General features: G+C 42.9%; 1 protein-coding gene across 1 annotated transcript in view; it reads right to left on the minus strand.

The window, feature by feature from the left end:
• Positions 1-13,200, minus strand: part of LOC134448084 (phosphofurin acidic cluster sorting protein 2-like) — a 254,249-nt gene that overhangs the window by 196,784 nt on the left and 44,265 nt on the right. The gene's annotated exons all lie outside the window — the stretch shown is intronic.

Here is a 13,200-nt window from a genome sequence, read left to right on the forward strand (position 1 = left end):
GTGTTTATAAATATCTTCCAAATCCCAGGATTTCTCCATTAAATATTCAAACAGAGGCTCTTGAGAGTGGAGGAGAGGTCTAGTGGGTAAGTAGAGGTGGAACATGTTACAGTATGTAAGCTTCTCCCACAAATAATTAGTGCTTCCCTGCATCCTATACTATCAACTCCCCTTTGCTTTCCATCGTGCTGTGTTTTGCAGCGATGAACCTTTTTAAAAACCTTTAAGTTGTGAACGTGTGGGAAAAGGCCGGGTGACCCCCTTTGAAGAGGGAAATTGCAGTGTGGGAGTTGATCAGTGGGGGCCTAATTTTCCTGGAGCAGAGTGCGTTCGGAACAGGAAACCGCTTTTAACCTCAAGCAAATATGTGACGATGAGGAACATGAAATCGCTCCCCGGCTCATTTAGGCAGCCATGGGTAAAATGAAGTGTTAATTCAACACTTAGAGAGTCAATTTAACATCTGCTAGAGTTTATTAGGTCCCAGAGGGTTCTCTAAAGTGTTGAGTTAACACTGCACGTTCTGACTGTGTGCAAGACGCCTTTCAGATTGCAGATATTATTAGCCTGCCAATCTCACCCACTTCACCTGTTAATTCATCTGCTGAACGCTGCAGCGACAGGTGTTAAAACAAAGTCTTGCAGTTCATATTTTCCCTTTTGTCATACTTGAGCAGGCACTCGCCCATGCTAAAACAATTCACAAGGTGGTAATGAAGCTATTCAGTCAGTTTACCATCAAATGCTTTAAGTGAAACTGAGTGAACATGGCATTGGAGCTGTGTTTCAAGAGTAACGCCTTTGGAAAATAAATTATTATGAACTTATCTTCTAGAAGCACTTAGATTGTAACGATTTAGGGTTTTTTTTCTCAAACAAAAACCCTGTGCAGAAGTCGCCAACATTAAAACAGACCTCTTAATGTCTCTTAACAGAGAATAAAAAACAAACTCTTTTTTTGTTTAGGTACAGTAATATTGCATGTCTTTAAAAAAATCATTTGGATGTGAAAATAGCTCAACGGTCTCTCCGAGAAACCTCATTCAGAATACTGAAAAGCAACACTGCATGGTCTCCCTGTTACTCAATTACCATTCGAGGACGTGCAGGGCCTCTGACAGCTTTGGCTGGACCTGGGACAAAGTCATCTGAACGGTCCCCCCTCTCAATACATGCAATGTAATGAAGACCCATTTTCATGGCCCCATGCCGGGACAGCTGACCCCTTAAACAACTGTCTCTTTTTTGTTTAGGTAACACTGTGGTCTGTAAAAAATCATTTGGATGTGAAAAGAGCACAACAGTCTATCCGAGAAACCAGCATACCGAAAAAAGGCAACACTGCATGCTTTCCCTGTAACACAATTACCATTCTAGGATGCGGTGTCTTAGAGGCGAAGCTGCAGACAGCCTTGTTAGATGTCAGGAGCGAGTGATTGACACAGTGTTTTATCAGAAGACAGAGCACAGGAAACATCTGCCATTGATGAAATCTCATCTCCTCTCACGCTCAGGGCTGACAAAATCCTCACGTACACGGCATTACCATTGACCCCTGAACAGCAGACTACTATCTATTGGCCTATCTATCTTCCCTTCTCCTACCCTGGAATAGATCGGCTACACAAGAGCCGGAGACGCATTTGAATTTCAACGGTCAATGGGGCTCTCTCACAAAAAAAAAAAGTTCTGCCATGGAACACTGCCTCTATCGTTGACACTCATACAGTAGCCTAGTGTCTTTGTTCCGAGCTACATGATTGTGTGTATACTACGTAAAACACACCGACTCTGATAGATGGTTGGAGCAGTGGCAGCAATTTCACAATTCAGATCCATCTACCGTAAACGGAATGACGGATGTGTTTCACACACTGTGTACTATTGAATATATGGACTCCGCCATATTACATGTTCGTTGAATTCAAAAAGGAAAAAGGCAAAACAGTCCGAATATGTCCCCAACAAAATCCAAGGATTTATTGTCTACAAAAAGTATATTTACAGCAGTAGTAACCGATGCTATCTAGAACACTGGATACTACACAAAAAGCATAAGTTACACAAGCATTCAGAGCTCTGGAGATTTCCTGACCTAAATACCCCTGACCGATAACAAACGTTAATGCAGTTTAGGAGAGGTTAGGTAAAAAGAAAACTGCCCTTCATTTCCCTGTTTGTGTATTTATACTTTGGATATGTGGGTGTGTTTTGTCAGTGGATGGGTGCGGTCGTGGGTGTGTGCCTATGTGCCAATAGGATGCTATGAGGGTGTGTTTTGTCAGTAGATGGGTGTGTTCGTGGGCATGTGTCTATGTGCAGATGAGCCTATTCTGGGATGTTGTGTGGTTCCGGGGTGGCCATTTTGACTCGTTGCTCTTGATTGGCCATCTTCATCCTGTGTTCTTCCTCTGTGCCATCTTCATCCTCTCTGTCCCCCTTTAACCTGTGAACGACTGGGCATAATCCCCCATCCCCAAACATCAACCATTTCTATAGGGATTAGGACCCCGGGTGGGGCTGGGCCGTCCTGGGAACATCAGGATTACCTGCTAAACAAAAGGCAATAGTTAGGTGACCATTAAGCCACTGCTGGAGTTGGTCTCTGCAGCCCTCAGACTCGTTCCTATGATTGCTCTGGAGAGAGGGGGTTAATTGCTTGAGCCATCATTCAGCACTTGAACACTCATTTAGCCATCAGCTTCCTGTGAATATAGAAATTAGTTACAGACCCCTAAAATGTACTCAGCTTCTGGCATTCTCTGTAACCAAATTATGTTTAGACATCATTGCAATCTTTATTATCAAAAAATCTTATTAAAATCAACTAACAAACCCAAAGTATCTCTAGTTATCTAAAAGCTAGTTCCTACTTTTGTACAATATCTAACAGTATATTTACTGCAGTCTGAACATGGTAGTTGCTTCAGTTTCATAGAATGTCCGTCACTGAATGACTAAGTGTTCTTGTGCAATGTCAACTGCTGTATATTTATCCATTATTCAGATTCAAGAGTAGCCCAGGATTATACGTGTTCTGTTAAAATGTCATAACATTGAAATAGTTTGTTAGGTTAGGGTATCCAGGCTCGAGTGAAAGTACTTTAGTGCTTAATGCTGTCTGTGCTGCCTGGGATAATAAAGCTTTGGGGAGGCTGGTTATTCAGGTCAGGGTGTCTGTATTTAGGCACGTCAAGGCCATAGTCTGCCGGAGAAGGTTTATTCAGCCCTTGTGGAATATGCCAGCCAGGTTAATGATATAGCACATTGCACAAGGATTAAAATTATACACTGGCATCGACCATCCTCCTCGGTAGTCATTCTACTAATATAGTTCAGCTCTGCACATTCAAAGGTGTCGTATAATATGGGTAATCAACATGATCTCGAACGAATTGCGTCTAATTTCTCACGCAAACCAAAAACTGAAATTGCGTCCCGTTTACGACGCAATCCCTTTGACACACATGCACAATGGTCATGCAGCTGTCCGTGACAGGTTAGGTTTAGGGAAAGTTTTGGTCAGGGCACAAATGTAAAACTCAGAAACGTGGCATTACTGACAGGTTAGGTTCAGGGATGGTTTTGGGAAGGGCACAGTTGTAAAACTATGAAACATTGCATTACTGACAGGTTAGGTTGAGGGGTGGTTTTGGGAAGGGCACAGCTAGACTAATCAGAAGCTACCTTTGTGCTCTAGACAGCAGGGAAAGCGTCGGAATATGTGCTCAATCTTGGATGTTGGTTTGCGTGAGAAATGAGACACATTTTTTCTCGGCTCGGGTAATTACAGCGATATAGTCAACAACAGAGCAATGGATCAAGGCTCTATATTATAATGGATACCTTATAAGCCCTCTCCAAAGCCACTCAATTTCTGTGCAGTGGCATGACATGCAGGGATGTGTAGTCAATGTAAGGGATAGGCAGTTGTGTCAATTGGCCTGGTCATCTGTTCGAAAGGGACACATTGTTTGGATATTGCATTACGCAATCAGTATACATGTACTGTAGTTTCTTGACTGTATATTGTAATGTATACTATGTGTTAAACGTACACAGGGCCGCTGACAGCTTTGGGCGGGCCCAGGACTAAGTAATATGAATGGGGCCCCCACCGAATACATACAATGGAATGAGAACCCATCTCTGGGCCCCCCCATCTCTCTCTCTCTGGGCCCGGAACAACTGACCCATTTGCCTTGCCCCTTCAGTAATAAAGGTAAGCTGCCCTCATTCAGCCATTGTTTTTTTTTTCTCCAGGGCTTGACACTAGGGTGACCAGCTGTCCGGACTTCGGCCGGACAACCCCGCCCCTTAACTTTCTAACCTAGCGTCCTCGCGCGCACCCATTGCTTCGACTTGCCGAATCCCCGCCTCCGCGGAGAAAATTGTGAAGTTGGCATTCTAAACTGTAGGCAGAAATCAGGGAACAGCGCTGCCATCTTCCCTCAGACTAACTCAGCTGCCAACAACAGTTTTACTTGTAAAACAATATTTTTGGGGGGAAGATTTTCGCATTTCATTACCTCACTCCGATAAAGAGTCATCACCACTAACTTAATAGGCCTATTGTATCAGAGACGGCAGGTTACGATAGACAAATCCTTCCGTTGTTGTCTGTGTATTTCATTTTTTTTTTAATGTATTTTGGGTAGTCGTGCATTCGTAGGCCTAATAGCCAACAATTAATTTGATTTACTTTACTCAAAGTTGGTCAGAAGTATTATCAGTGGTGTTTTAAGGGAGGCAAACCGCTTCTGTCAACCTTTTTTTCCATGCAGACGCTGGATAACCAACAACACGAGCTCAAAATACAGACAGCGCCCGTGCAGAAAGACGTTTCTTTGCCCTGTTTGCAAAGTTGTGAGAACCCTCGTATCGTTAATTAATTGCACTATGCGTTGCCACCAGTGCAGGAAAAAATAGGAAACAGACAGCAGGCAATAATATAGTTGCCTTATTTAAGTTTCATACAGTCAGTTAATGAACTTCATGTAGGGCTATTGCACGGAGATTTCCCCGACATAAGGCGACAGCAATACACAGTTAATTCACTGGGCGAGGGGTTATATCTGGAGTAACATGGCGGCCGCAGATATCGGAAACGCGACCGACTATCAAGGTCTAGTTTGCGTCAATGACGTTGCCTCGCAGCTCGAGGCCATAAGCAAAAGGCTAGGAGGAAAGGAAAGACAAAGAGAGGGACACACGGATGTCGTGAACAGGTCGTAAAAACGGACCGATGGCCACCCTACTTGACACACTTAGCCTATGTGTTTCCCTATAATTAAGCCATCTTCCCTATTTATTTATTTCACTGGAGGCTACTTTTAATTCTTAAGTAAAATGATGACTGCTAGATCCGCTGTGCAGTTACTTCACACAACCTGTGGAGATAATCAAGAGACCAAAACAACAGCCTCTTCTGGCCTCAGCACAAAAGTGATACCCCCAGCAACATTTAGTAGTCAAACTCCTGCCTCGTGCATCAAAACAATTGCCTTTGATTTGGTGCTGTTTGAAACGTCTTTGATTTGCCTCCAGTGGCTGCGGTGCTTCATGCAGATACTAGCTGGACAAAGACAGAGAGAGGGAGAGAGAGAGAGAGAGAGAGAGAGAGAGAGAGAGAGAGAGAGAGAGAGAGAGAGAGCAAAGAAAGAAAGAAAGAAAGAAAGAAAGAAAGAAAGAAAGAAAGAGAAAGAAAGAGAGAGAGATACAATAGAGTGAGAGAGAGAGAGAGAGAGAGAGAGAGAGAGAGAGAGAGAGAGAGAGAGAGACAGAAAGAGAGGGAGAGACAGAGAGAGAGAGAAAGAGAGAGAAGAGTGTGGGCGATCAATAGCCTCAGTATCTTCTGGTAATTTGCATCAGGCGTACAGTGCAGGCTAATTGCTTTAATGAGCAGTAGAATTAGTGGAGTCCCCTCTAATTAACCCTCGCCTCTCCAGGGGGTTATCAACCAATGCATTAAAGCATACAACGTGCTAATACAGTACACAAGCACAGCAATAACATACAGTACACACAAACACAGACACAGACACAGACACAGACACACACACACACACACACACACACACATAGAAACACAAACACACACACAGACACAGCCACACACAGCCACACACACACACAGACACAGACACACACAGACACAGACACACACACACACACACACACACACACACACACACACACACACACACACACACACACACACACACACACACACACACACACACACACATAAAAAAAACTTGATTAAATGGGGACCTTGGTGAGACGATAAGACCTTGGTTCATGATAAGGCAAAAACACAGCTCCCCCCCTAACAGTTGCTGAAATATTTAGGCTGTTGTAATTTGTTTTGCCAACAAATAAGGCACTGGCAGGCAGCATATCTGAGTTCCCACAGATGGGGTTTAATGTTTGCTACGGTAGGAAGAGAGGGCGCTGAATCTACATTACATATGCCTAATTAAACCAAAGATAGCAAGCCTTCAGTCCTATCTCCTTTCAGTGTGCAGACAGGACGCATCTGCTGTCATCGCCTGGACACAGTTGCACTCCAATTTTTAAGCGGGGATGTCAATTAGTGTCATGTTGACGGCCAGTGTCTCTTTAGACAGCTCAGCCGTATACATAGTAAATGTATTCATTTAACACTTTGAGAGTGAATTCAATATCTCCTAGACTACAGTATATTTGGCACCAGAGTACTATCTTGAGTGTTAAATCAACACAGAATTTTTTCACTCACTAATAGCATTGAAATGCTGCCTGGAAACACATGCAATTAGCTAGAGATGGGACTTATGGCTCTTTGTCGTGATCTGAATCATAGCAGTTTGTTCCTTTCTAAGAGTCATTAAAAAACTGGGTCTTTTGAATGGGTTTGAATAATTTATTCATAGTTAAGAAGATAGCATTTTTGACTCCACCTGTAGGTCATTTTGTCCAAACAACAACTGATTGTCCTCCTCCTTCAGAAGACTGTCTCTGCCTCTGTCTGAGACAAGCACCCCAAAATCCCTTGAATTAAAGTACTCACATGGTTAAAATGAACGGAAAATTAGCAGGGGAAAAAATGGTAGAGTGGCTCCCCCAGCTGTGATTCGGTTCCCATTTTTCACGTCTAGGAGTCGTTGAAAAGAATTGATTCATTCACAAACGTCACAACAGTACAACTAGATACAGACAGATACATGTGTGTGCAGAGAGGGTTGGTAGAGAGAGAAAGAGCGAGAGACAGAGAGAGAGTTGAATTTTCTCTGGCGTCTAGCCTACGGGGAGTGTTTGCCACTGTGCGAACATGTTCTTAATGACATCTCACAGGACACAATACGGGCAGCATAAGGCATAAAGGCATAAGGCATGAGCCATATTTTCCTGCTTTAGTTTTTTACAGCCCCCCCCCCCCCCTTGTGAATGCCAATGTACGGCTATACGTCCTTTGGACCACCTAAGAGTAATGTTTGTGACAATCCTCAATCCACCCCCACATACTGCATACACAAGTCTCAACTCCAAATCCCTCCACTTTCCACCTGCATTGTTGTGAATGACATTTTCCATCTTTGGTGTAAAAGTGCAGGTGGTTTTGCATCATTCCTCCGTGTCGCTGGAACATCGTTAAAGAAACATGACTTTGGGGATCACCACCTGGATGCCTGGGCAATGCACATACAGTACAGTACACTTCAAGTCAGCCCAATCCCTCATGCAGCTAAACATGTTCAGCCCCACCAGGAGGCATTTTCTGACCTACAACAAGAAAACAGGAGGAGGAGAAAGAAACAACAGCAGAAAATGATAACATTCCCCGTCTTTATTTTTAACTCTGCCATATAGCTACGTATTCTATACGATAGATGCAATAGCCTAATATGAAACAGACGGACTGAGGCGATAGTCAGGTATTGATAACAGGAACCATAACATTTTATTGCATGAAATGTCACAAGCTCCCGAGGGTGTGTTAGTGGGCATCAGGGAAATCGACAGGGGGTGGGGGTGAGGGAAACAGGGCTGCGTTTCCCAAAAACTCTGAAGTAGTACTTATGCCTAAGTAGAAGCCTACTTAAGTATGAGAGGCCGCCTAGGCAATATATCAGAAATCACATCATCACTAAAAGTTCATACATACACTCTTTTACCTCACACGTGCATTTGGCGCAACCATTTTATTTGCATAGGCGAGAAAAAAACATTGTATGTAGACATATGAAATGATTGTATGCATAAACCTTTAGTGATGTGGTATATTGCCTAGGCGGCCCCTCATATTTAAGTACTAGTTAGGCTTAAGTACTACTTAAGGGTTTTTGGGAAACGCAACCCAGGGCAGTTGTCTTGGGTCTAGCGAGAGGGGGTCCCAGAAATTGTTTCCTCATTACATTGTATTGGACCCAGCGGTGTCACACAGGGGGGCAAAGTTCAACTGAGTCACCAGGGCCCCATGTACTGTATATAGGGGACCCACACAGTGTCTGATTTATATGGCTGGAGGGGGGTCCATTGGAGCTGATTGTACATACACACACACACACACACACACACACACACACACACACACACACACACACACACACACACACACACACACACACACACACACACACACACACACACACACACAGCACGAGGGGTAGCGAGATCCACTTGTTCTCTCGTACTCCCTTTACCTCTCTCTCTCCGTTTAACTCTCTGCTAGTATGGTCAACACAGCCTGGGCTAGGGACTGCACTGCCTGCTGCCTTTTGCACTTCTCTAATTGTCTTTTAGCATGTTCCCACACCCCCCACCCCACCCCACCAAGTCTCCAATGAGATGAGAAGATAATAATAGAGCAAGGGCTTGTACTGGTTACACACACACAGACATCCACCACACACACATGCATGCACATGCACACACACACACAGGCGCGCGTGCATACATACACACATGCACGCATCCATACACACACACATGCATGCATCCATGCACACACACGCAAACACCTCTATAGCAGAAGAAACTGCAAAACGAAATGCACAAACATGCTCATACACGAAGGACACACACACACACACACACACACACACACACACACACACACACACACACACACACACACACACACACGTAGATCTCTTCTACAAGGAAGAAACTGTGACGAGGATTGCACCCTGTGAGACTTTTATGAAAGAAATGGTTTCATTAGCATCACATAAAAGACATTCGTTTCAATTCCAAAATCAACTGATATTTCTCCATATGCTATTACATGCACATGACAATGGTACATAATGATAAAAGCTCACAAACAACATTATAACAACCATTCAAATGTGTTATGTGTTCTACTACTGCAGCTCTGCATCATGTGTCACGTCCTCATCTTGTGTGTGTGTCTCTGTGTTTGTGTGTGCGTGTGTGTATACACATGTTGCCCCCGTTCAGTGTAAATCCATGTCTTCACCTCAAAGATAACAGACAATGGTACTACGTACATATAGGGCTCTCTTCAGCTTTTCTTTTTGTCAGTTTACTCCATCTCTGTCTATTTTAGTCCGCCTCCATATGCCATATGCACATCGCAGGACCCTGCGGCTCTGCTTCAGCACCTAGCAGCAGAAAAAACATCTACTACTGCTTCATCGCACGTGTGTGTGCGTGTGTGTGTGTGTGTGTGTGTGTGTGTGTGTGTGTGTGTGTGTGTGTGTGTGTGTGTGTGTGTGTGTGTGTGTGTGTGTGTGTGTGTGTGTGTGCGTGCGTGCGTGCATGCGTGTGTGTGCGGCTGTGCTTCAGCAGCTAGCAGCAGAAAAGACATCTGGCAGTTGTGTCTACCACTCTGCACCGTCATGCACAACTCTCCTGCAGGGCACTCAGCAGCACCTTGTCCATGTCTCTCTCTCTCTCTCTCTCTCTCTCTCTCTCTCACTTAAGTCTTTCACCCCAATTATGGCAGTGCAGGAACTGACTGACTGACTGACTCACTGACTGACTGACTGACTGGCTGACTGACATGCTGAGACTACGGCAGCCTTCGGCAGCTAAATCGACTAGGGGAGTCAGTTGTCCTGGACCAGGAAGGGTTGAGGGGGTGGGTCCTCATTACATTGCATGTGGGAGGGGGTCTCTTTCAGATAACGTGGTCCTGGGCCCCGCCAAAGCTGTCAGAGGAGTGTAAAGGGGGATTCATACTTGTCGTGACTGGCGCTACCCTCCTTCATACTTCACTTGCGACGATGGCGCGCGCCGTCACGTGACCCAAAATGACGTCACACGCCGTGGCGCGAGCTGCCGTGGCGCGAGCTGCCGTGGCGCGACGTCGTGCACCCCACATTTTTTGTAACTTGTCGTGCGCCACCAGCGACTATGCAGGTAGGCAGACAAAGCAGGAGTTGCGAAGAGAGGCTACAACTACTGTAGGCTACTACAGAATGGATCCTGCATCATTTTGAGGATAATAAAATGTCCTAGAGAGTTATTTTATCTTCTCTCTTAAATGTTGTTCAGTGAACAATTGTTTACTTTGTTCAGAAGCATGTTGTGTTCGGCGATCTATTTATAAATTCTGCCGCCAGAACAATGCTCTCACATGGTCTTGGAATGATCTGGCAATGTAGGCTACAACAAAAAAAATATGTTTCAATGTGGTAAGTCACAAGTCAGACGTTCAGTAGCCCTACAGCAGCCATGTTTGGCTTTCTATTTTATCACTGATTCTTGAGAAAGTGGCTAAAACAGGTTGTAATCTCAAAAGAAAAAAACGAAGTGAATTACAAAATAATATGGTATATCCTCATAGACAAAGGTCTTGGCTTTTCAGAAATGCACAAGGCCAATCTCCCCATTTTGAATTTTTTTCAGAAATCAGGTTTTTCTCCGATCATACCTTGTTTTTTGTCAACACCGCCAGACACAATTAAAAGCAATAAAAAGTGTATTGATTTGGTTACATATGTATCTGGAGTTTTTAAGTGATTGTGTGTGTTTTTTGGTTCACACATACGCCTTTAAATGTTGAAAATTCACTTTCATTCTATTTTAATACGGCTTCATGTGTTCTAATTTAACAATATGTGCTGTCAGACAATGCTTACTTAATGCCTAAATAGATCAAACATTTTTTTGTAATTTCACAAATATTCGTGTAGGCTTAAATTTGCAATTACTTTGATAATTCAACAACTCCAAAGGAAAATTTTGTAAGGACATTCATTTAAAATGTCCAAAACTCCTTCTTACGGTGGTGACTTAAGAACTGACGGTGGTGACAGTAATCTGAAGGTGGTGAAAGTGACCTAATCATTACCTACATTTAGCAAAATAAATAGCCCTCTCAAGTCAATGACATCTAGCATAAACACTTTATTTTTGTGTGTGCACAGTATGTTTGTGCATGTGTTTTTTCTTCATTTGTTAGATACTCTAGGAAGTAGGCCTAGATTATTGAAAATGTGGCATAAACAGGTTTTAAGTTGGTCAAATCCAAAATATAGAGGTGTATTATCATAGATGTAGGTCTTGGCTGTGCAGTGAATGTATTGGCCAAGCTGCCCATGTTTTACATTTTTCATAAAATGGGCTCTTTCTTGGTTTTGTCACCAGCGTCAGACAGAATTAGAAGTAAAAAAATATGTTTACTGTATTTACAGTAAGTGAATTACTTTTACAATTAAACATAATTGTAGATACTTATTGGAAGCATATTCTTAAAACTTGTCAAAAACATGTAAAACACATGTTTTTTTGTGAACTACATCAGATGTCACCACCGTCAGGTTTTGTGACAAAAAACCCTCCAAATGCACCTCAGTGGAGGCTGGAGTATAAGTTTGGGTCACAATTATTACTAACATGTCTGGTAATGTTTCATTAACCAGCACAATTTAGTAAAATATCGAACAAGATGATGAGCGGCACAAAATCTGACGGCGGTGACATCTGACGGTGTGAGACAAAAAAACACTCTTTCACATATTGTGCATTTTTTGCTCACATTAGCCACTTCGTTTTCGCTCTGTTTCTTAAGGGCTTCATGCCGCTTCTGAAAATGTATATATAATTAACATTAATGTAACATAATACTATTAAAACCCCCGACGGTGTTGACAGTTTATGGTTGGGACAGTACCAGTGTCCAAACAAATTAACAAATTGAGGAGAAATTAGTAAACTTACAGGAGCTTCAGTGATGGTGAAGTATTCAGTAGAGCTAAAGGTTTGAAACGGGGTCCTAAGTAATGACAATGACCTTGTGCATACCTGATTTTATTGTCTTTAAAAAAAAATCTGACGGTGGTGACTAATATGCTGGACACACTTTGAGCAATCAGAAAATAGTAGTAAATATTGCTTTACACGCACTATGTGCATATCTGCAGAACCACTTCAATATGGACTTTCACATCATGGTGATATTATTCAATAATATCAGTGATTTTTACATTTTAAGTCAATTGAAATGATGATGTCTGTCCTTGGGACAGCTGTTTTTACAGGGTGTGGGCAGGTTTATAGCCATGAAAAGTAATAAAATTACACTTAAATATTTCAAACGACTGTACATTTGTTTAACAGACCCCTGGGTCTTTACCTGGATTCATTTTGTTCATGAAAATGTAGTTTATTTTCAACAGAATTGGCAGTTTATTGCTGAGACATGTTTTAGCCGCTTTCTCAAGAATCAGTGTTATACATCCATAGAACTCACGCTGCGAGTTGCGAAAGATACTGCCGTTTCTCTCATGAACAGCAGAGGGCACTTCCGACAATGCGAGCGAAAGCCTGTTTGAAGTATGAATAGTCTGGCGCAAGTGATGACGTCATTGATGGTTCTTGCGCCAAACGCGCCAAAGTGTGCACGTGAAGTATGCAGAGCCCTTAAGAGTTTGACAGGCTTGCCTTGTTCTATCTGGTCCAATCATGTATAGGCAGCCAGTCAGTTTTGCAACCATGAGTTGGATTTTACATACTTGGTTCCAATGATTTTCATCTTTTTCTTTTCTTTTTTGCTTTTTTAGTCATACATGGTCATATTTAGGCTATATTTGAATGGTCATGCAAAAAAAGGATCTTGCTTCAACTTGCTCATATGTATTTGTGAAGGGTCATTCAGAAAGGATCTTACTTCTTTTACCCAGGGCCAGATTAATGCACTGACTAGATATAGCTGCAGCAGTATAGGGCCCCCCACCTGCCAGGGGGCCC

The sequence above is a fragment of the Engraulis encrasicolus genome, chromosome 1 (assembly GCF_034702125.1).
Source record: "Engraulis encrasicolus isolate BLACKSEA-1 chromosome 1, IST_EnEncr_1.0, whole genome shotgun sequence".
NCBI lineage: Eukaryota > Metazoa > Chordata > Actinopteri > Clupeiformes > Engraulidae > Engraulis > Engraulis encrasicolus.